The following is an 8,518-nucleotide window of genomic DNA, read 5'->3' as shown; positions in this document are numbered from 1 at the left end:
TGAGACTAAATAATGGAACTATTCTCATAAATCAGTTAAACTTTTAACAATATCATTACCTAATTATGCTACCAAAACAACTATAAGTTGTTTATCGTCACAAGAAACAACAATATTTTTTACTGTTTAGCCCTAAATGGAGACACCAAATTATGATGTAGATCTTTTCCAAGATGAACACTGAACCCATAACATTGAAATCAAATAAGCCAATGCAAAAGGAAATACAAAAGCGAAACTGATTCGTCACCAGCTCGTCCATATGCACTCACCTTGGTCGTGCAAGCATCCACGAAGCACTTTCGCTTGCCGATGATCAACCTTACTAATAGTCCTACAAATCAAAAGAACATATTGATTTACGGAGGATAAACAAACACAAAAAACTTTCAGATATTGACATAGGCTACCTTACACTGATTTACGAAATGAGATAAAAATGGGAGCCACCAACTATTTGTTCTTACACTGAGCAGACAGCCTCCACACATCATCAAGGCTACTTTACACCAAGTTAGAATAGAGATAAATGCTTATTGACAGAAAGTGAAATGTTCTGCGAGTAATAGAAATGGCAGGCTGGTTATGTTAGAAAAGACCAACATGCCTATTTAAGAATAGACCAGAGAGTAGACAGCTTGTCCAGCCAAAAGCGGAACTGTGTAACGGGAAGTTGTCAGACATACAAAATATGAAGAGAAATATTTGGTGAGCTTAAGAAATAACCATGACGCTTCCGGTGACATCTGTGAGTAAGCAATACAAAGTGAAAACACAATTAGTACATGATATTTGAATACTAAGAAAGGGCATGCCCCTATGCAACCCGGCACCGTAGTGTGCACTGCCACAACACAACAATCTCTACCTCAACCACCTCCCGAAAAGCAAAATTTGGAGCAAGAGTTCTCACTGAAAAATAATTGGGGGCATTGTAGCGTAACTGTCCACATATGCTAATTACAATGTTGGTCGTTTAAGACTCTTGGATGGCCTAAAAGGAGCAGTTTTGGTTTATCTACACCAAGAACAGGAGCAAAGGAGCTCCAGGACAAATATTTTATACAACATTACACCTAAGGAGCTAGCAATATGTGAAAAGAAATATTCCAATAGAGAGCAAATAAGTCATATTTACTACAAGAGGATCATGGTCAAATTCAGTATCAGACATGGCTCGAGGCAATGAACAATGCCAAGAAATCCAAGTACCACTTAGATCAAAACAACCTAGAACTAAATACACGAAGTAGACTATAATCTAGTGAATGAACATGTGTTAAATCAATCAAATGAGGGAAATCATGGATAACAAAGCGAGGCTACGTAATAGAATGGATTGAACTAAGATCAATACCGCAATCTCCACATCTCAGTTTTCAGAGTAACCACAGCTCTAAAAATTAAACATACAAAACTGAGAAGGAAATGTCAAGTGGAAGGATACTCCCCTGCCTAGCTATGCCAGTGCAGGTTGGGGCCTCATGTTCATCTTCTCCAAAGCACTGAGAAAACAAAACTGAATGTTAAACAGTGTTGTATTCCCGATCCAAATTGTGTGAGTAATAGCAGCACCAGAGAAGAGTAAACACGGGAGCGATGCACAGCTAAGGTTAGCTAATCTAGTTGCCTTGGACCTGATGGTGCCAGGTAAACAGGCTAAATATCAATTTATCAACACTGGACAGGAGTGGCACTAATATTGCTGCTTATTGTGAGCCTCATGTGACTCTGGTAGTTCGCATTGACACCGTACACAGTATGACAAAGACTTTAGCTGAAAAGAAACGGTGGACGTAGTAATTAAACAGCCTATGTATAAGAATCCATGTGGATTATTAAGTCATATACCATCAAAGGTTTTTTGCTTCCAGCAATGGACACGAATATTTACAATATTGAAGGAAATAATTTGGCATAGCTACATAACTGATTTTCTACCCGACTGTGAGCTACAACCACGATGCCCAAATGCTGGAAACGGCATATGCCAATCAGGATACCTCACAAAATATTCTCAGAATGCATTGACCAATATTTATGCAAACCAACCACTGTTGCGTCACCTTCTCACCTGCAGCTTGGGAGCAGGCCACCACCGTTGACCGCCGCTCTGCCTCTTGTCGGCTGGATCCACCCCTGCTGTGGTTGTCGGCATTGATGGAAAGCGGAGTGGCTTGGAGCGGCATGCCACTGTCGACCATAAAGAGCACTAAAACTTTTGCTAACAATATCATAAGACCAGTAACATATATGCATACATCATAAATAGTAAATATCGATAATCCTTCATATCATCTAAGAATAAAATTCAGCTGGTAGGCTTCTCACTATTAATTCAGTAGGAGATGGCTACCTCATCTTTTACTATTTTTTACACCTAAAAGTAAAATATATGGCTTCTCACTATTAATTCAGGAGGTAGGCTGCTCACTGAGAGTTTTTACAATGTCAATCATAGGATTCAATGATTCATACCTCTGTATCGATGGAAAATGCATCGTAAACATGATCCTAGTCTTGTTCAGCTACTACATCTTTCAATTTAAGCTGCCGAAGAGTAGGATCTATCACATTTGGGTAGCTTCCTTTGTATTCTTGAGTACAATGTGATGAACATTATTCAATGAGAAACCAATTTTGGCTAGCAAGAACAGAGGGTAAGCCTCAAACTCACCATGGCTAAGAAAAGGTCGCCGCTCGCATGAGAGACAATTTCAATTTCCAAGAACAGAGGGTAAACTCCAAACTCATCATGGAATCCTGCCTTTGCTTCGCTCCTGCTTCTTCTGACAAAATTAACAAAGTTCAGAAAAGATTAGTAGGAGCCCAAGATCCTGGAGGCACAAACTCCAGACATCAGAAATTACTTTTTGAAAAGAAGAAGCAATTTGACCTTTGCTAGGCTAAACAAAAAAAGAAAGATCGTGATAATATTTAGATGACAATCGAGGTGGTTTGCACAATCTGACATATAAGTTCTAACTACACATGGATAAAGACAGATGGCCAATTACCTGATAGACCTATTGTTGTGGTTATGTTGATGTCCATCCAATAGAAAAGAAAATGCATCCTTTCTTCTGTAGGAATCTGAGAGGGACACACGAGTTGTTCCAAGTTGTCCTGACCAAAGACAGAGTCAGTATAATACCAAAAGAAGTAGACCAACAATCTTGAGACATCTCATATTCAAATGCATATGCAGAAAGACCTACCCCGGCTACCCTGCAACCAATTTGTCTGCTAGTATCAGATAGGAACAAAAAATTCCTTGAGAAAGGACACAGCCTCAGGACAAATCGGTCCTCCTAAACAGAAAATAAACAGGTACCCAACAAGCTAAGGAAGGCAACAAAAACTACTGTGCAGATACCTAGGACACATCTAGTTCTACCCACCCCCTCAATTCTAATCTATTCACACAATGCAAAATTGAAGAACACAACATCATGAGAAAAAAATGCAAAGCTGGATCTGCCTCTCTATGAACACCACACCAAATTGCTAGGGTTTTCTATTCCACGTTGAGCAGTCTGAAATCTCCAGGTCCAGATTCTCTGGGAAGGGAGAGGGGAGGGGGGAGAGATGCACCTGGAGGTCTAGCAGGCGCAGCAGGAAGGAGTGGTGAGCTCGTCGTTGCCGTTGCTCTCACGACGAGCTTGCAGCCGCGTCGCATCAGCCCGACCGCCGCCGCTACTGATGGCATCGGCACGGAGAAGGCAGTGACGGAGGAAGCATCCCTCCATCCAGGGAACCACGCCGGGGAGCTCCTGGTCGCCAGGCTATGCGGCGGCTGCCGCGGCCCCTTCCTGCCGTCGGATCAGGCGCGCGAGCTCGTAGGGGGAGCTACAGCGTAAGCGGCAGCTGCACCCCTCCGGGTGACGTAGGAGAAGGAGGACCGGTGGAGGAGGGGCAAGAAGGAGACAACGGGGAGGAGGCGCCGGAGGAGAAGGAAGGAAGAGGCGAGGCCGGGAGGTGGTTTGGAAGGAGAGAGAGGTGAGGCGAGAGGAAGAGGAAGGGGGCGGTGCGAGTGCGGCTGTGCGGGAGGAGCGACGCTAGGTGCAGCTGGGGGCGGAGGATGGGGGCGGCAGCGGCGGATGGGGAAGAACGCAGGCGGCGGCGGCTCGTGTGCGAGAGAGAGATGTGCGGGAGAGAGAGAGGGAGTAAGACATGAAATGACGAAAATACCCTCGCGGGAGCACCCTAATATCGGCGGTGGCATGAGATCTTTACAGTGGGGTGAAACAGCGGGGGAGGGGGGTGAAACTGTTCATTGCAATAGTGCTTCCAGGTGGATCCGACGGCCTAGGTCGTTTCAGGGGTTGATCCGACGGCCGAGATCCAATCAAGCAACCAGATCCGATGGCCAAGGATCCAAACAGCTGAGGAGCCGGGAGGATGACTGTCATCCTTATTTCTCGATTCCTTGCCCATGACTTGGACAAAGCAGCCAAGTCCATGCTTCATACTACATAAACTTAACGCAACAATGAGCTAGACAGTAGTGTATACTTAATAATGGACTCCAAACTCGATAAATAATTAGCTATCGCAGTCCTAAAAATAAAGTGTACCCCATATGGCAATAATAGGTGTGTCCAGCTGCAATCAAAGTCAGCTCTCGCATCCCTCAACCCCAAAGACACTCACATGCACACAAGCTGTGTATTTATCCATGTGCATCTCGCACCAAAGTATGTTTAATGAGTAGATTTTTCTTACTACTCCCTCCGTTCCTAAATACTTGTCTTTTTAGGCATTTCAACAAGTGACTACATACGGAGCAAAATGAGTGAATCTACACTTTAAAATATGTCTACATACATCCGTATGTAGTAGTCATCGGAAATGTCTAGAAAGACAAATATTTAGGAACGGAGGGAGTATTCCCTAGTCTGAAGGAAGCAGGCCAATGACTGCAAACCTGGTTGATTACTGATGCGAATGAAGACGAGGTGCCTATAGCACCCTCGTCAGTCTTCTCTGAATAGTAATGTACATTTGAGGTGTATGGAAATGGTGCAGACAGTGTTAAGCAGGCTGTCAAACATATGCATCATTCTGTCAGAATACTATCATCTCATCAGAGTCGGGGTATTAGACTACCAAATCTAAAGTGTTCGGCGCAGCACGGAGGCTTTGAATTTGGGGGCAAATGCGGGTGCCACCCAACACCAACAGAGAGGCGACGAGCTTACCCTGACCTGGCTGCGAAGAAGCGATTAGTGGCGAGCGCGGCGCGGATGATGCCCCCCAGGCGGGCCGCATCAGCGCCTGGAGGCGCGCGTGTCAGGTCGGTCGGCCGCGCCCACCCGGCGTCCTCGGCCGCCAGGACTGAGCTCCGGGCCTGTTCCTAGACTGAGGATCTCGATTGCCCTGGCTGGCCGTCGCGGGTCGACGGAGACCAGCCCGGCCAGGCGATGCGGACAGGGCCGAGCTCCACGTCGACCCGGAGGCCGGCGCCTTGCGCTCACGCCGCCGCCGCAGCCTGGCCCAACTTTTGTCGGGGGCAATGCGGGCACCTGGACAGAACTGTACTATATTTTGTTTTCTGAAAATAATAATATATAGAGCCCTTTCTGAAAGTTCAGAAAAAAGAAATGTGCCCCCATCCAAAGTTTTAACCAAATCTAAGCCGTATATTCAACCTTAGAGCAACTTCAAACGATTCCCCATAATTTAGAGGAGCGGAGTAACGACCGAGTATTTACTATTGCTCCTTTAAAAAAATGCTCGTTTCTAATTGATCCTTAAAATTAACGGAGTAAAAAATAAGGACGTGACTAGCCGGCGCACAGGCGCCCGATGGCGGCAGGAGCGAGCGCTCTTTTAGAAAAGGAAAGAACAACCTCACACGCGATCAGGACGGTTAGGAATAGAGTTAAAGTATTTGTTAATTTACTAATTAACAAATGCTAATTAAGGAACCGACATATGAACCGACATTGTATTCTCTAACTGCTATGAGCAGTTGTACTTTCTCTCTCATCTTAACAACTGCTATGTGCAGTTGCTGTTTTGTTTCACGCATTGGCAACCGCATGTTGCGGTTAGAAATGCTCTCACAGAATTGTAACCGCTCACTGTATATATAGTGCTCAATCAATGAGAATCATCTACTTCTGGCAAATCACTTTTTCACTTTACAGGTTATCAGTACTCGCTCTGCCGAGAGCGACAGAGAGCCATCGCAGGAAAGGTAAGAATGGCAGGGAGGGACCTGCCGTCGCTTGCTTTCGCCATTGCACGCTTCCTCCAGAGAAAGAATCGTCGCTTTCCATGCACCCATCGCCACCGTGCTGCAAGTCGCCGTCGCCGTCAGGGACTTGGTGCAAGGAGTGGCCCTCGCCGCCGCTTTTTCGCCTGGAACCACCGCCAGAACCGCTGCCGTGGGTACGCACGCCAAGGCAACCGCCCGCTCCGTGGGCGAGCACCAACGGTGCACCAGGCTGGACCCTCGGCTCCGACCACCGCTGCAAACCATGATGGGCCTTCGGCTCCGGCTCCGGCCATCGCCGACGACTACATCGTACCAACGACTCCGCCGCCATCTGTCTTCACCATCCCTCCGATGGATTGGCTCCTTGGAGGTCCATCGGTGCCATTCCTCGGAGAAGAAGAGATGTTCCCTTGCGAACTCGCGCCACCGCCTCTGCCCCCGTACTGCGTACGGCACGGGTTCGAATCATGCCCAGCGCGTACGGGCGCACCACCGCGGAAGATGTCTCCGACGCCATCAGACGAACTGCCGGAGCACTTCATCCCTCCTGGATACGGCCCCGTCCCGGATCCCATCCTCGACGCCTGCGACAGCGGGAACCGGCGGCTACTCCTCCATCCCCGACTTGAACATCAAGATCAAGGTTGAAGAAGAGGAGATAGAGGATCACCGGCGACACCACCTCCTCCTCCGGCACCGCCTCTTCCTCCGACGCCTCCGCCGGAAGCCCGCCGGATCCTGCGCCAATTCGCCGCGGCCATGGCGCAGAACCGCGCAGCCCTTCGTGGCGCGTGGTCGCCGGATGCCCTTGGCCTCAGCGACGCCCCTGGGGCGAGCAACAGCGGAGCAGGCCGTGCTGTGAAGCGGGGCCCACCTCGCTTCCATTGAAGACGGCGAGATGGGGCAGGGGAGAGCTGACGAGCAGCGGTGCTGAGTCCAGGTACGAACCGAGAAGGGGAATTGGAAGTGGCGGAAACGTGGGGAAACTCTCGATCCTGCTCTCCTTATCCTCTCTCTGTCGGTGCATGGGCCAGGCCAACTCTCCCCGCTCCTCACCTGAATAGGCCTACAGGCCAATAAATCCAATAAGTGCTGCTGGTGCTGTGGCGTTTTCAACAGAGAATGGCCATAGTATTAATATATTGCATAGCAGCCAGTCCTGTTCATTTGAGAGTTCTATTTTATTGTAGTAAGAACATCTGTTTATTATATTCAGTCTGTGCTGTTCTGTAAGTTTGAATAGTTCGACCAAGTATTGTCTACTAAATAAAGTCTCAGACTACTACGTGTACATATTCTATTTGATTGCTTCAGCATTTTTCTTTTAGAATATGTAATTCTCAAGTACAACAATTTTATTTACAATTCATATTTCGGGATCATAGGGTAGATGATGCATCTACTGCATTTTGCAGATTATCCTCATTGCTGAAAGATCTACATTTTTGCCTCTTTTATTCTGGCAAAATGACTATCTTCGAGTGCTCTCCCAAATATGTGAATTGATGTGATTACCTCGAATATTATACTTGCAAAACACAAGGTAACTGTGTGATCTACTGGATCGAATTGCAGACTATCCACTCTTACTGTGAGGTCTACATCTAGTCATTTGATAGATGACTACCTTCAAAGTGTTTTTGTAAAATTTAGTATGGCACAAGGTAATGGATATATGAACATCTACTGGTCAAAACCAAATTATGTTCTCCATTGCTGCGAGATCTACACCACAACGGTGACTATCTTCAAAGTGTCATTCACATAAAATGAGGTCTACAGATACAAGTATAAAGCATCAGCTATACTTCAGAACTTTGCTCCTTTGAAGCATTTGTTGTTACTTAAATTTCACTCTCGTAGTAAAACTAATTTATGCATGATCACAACATGCAGGAAAATGGCTGGTGTCATGAATAGAGAATTTCATGAACTTGAGCTAGATGGTAGTAATTATTTATCATGGGCTATGGATACCAAGATAGCATTAGAATGTCGTAAACTTGGTTCCACAATTATCACACCTGTTGAAGGCGCTGCGGAAATACCAAGATAGCAGTCAAATACGGAGCATTAAGTTTTATAAGGCATCACCTCCATCCTGATTTAAAAACAGAATATTTAATGGAGGAGGATCCACTTGCTTTATGGAACTCTCTCAAGGAGAGATATGATCAACAAAGAGCAGTTATGCTACCAGAAGCCCAAAGAGAATGGTCCCTCATAAGGTTCCAAGCTTTCAAATATGTGGCAGCATACAACTCTGCAGTTCACAAGGTTAATTCTAAACTAAGA

Source organism: Triticum dicoccoides, unplaced genomic scaffold (genome assembly GCF_002162155.2).
Source record: "Triticum dicoccoides isolate Atlit2015 ecotype Zavitan unplaced genomic scaffold, WEW_v2.0 scaffold11592, whole genome shotgun sequence".
NCBI classification, from domain to species: Eukaryota; Viridiplantae; Streptophyta; class Magnoliopsida; order Poales; family Poaceae; genus Triticum; species Triticum dicoccoides.
The sequence above is the reverse complement of the archived record's forward strand: the minus strand, read 5'-3'. Positions refer to the sequence as shown.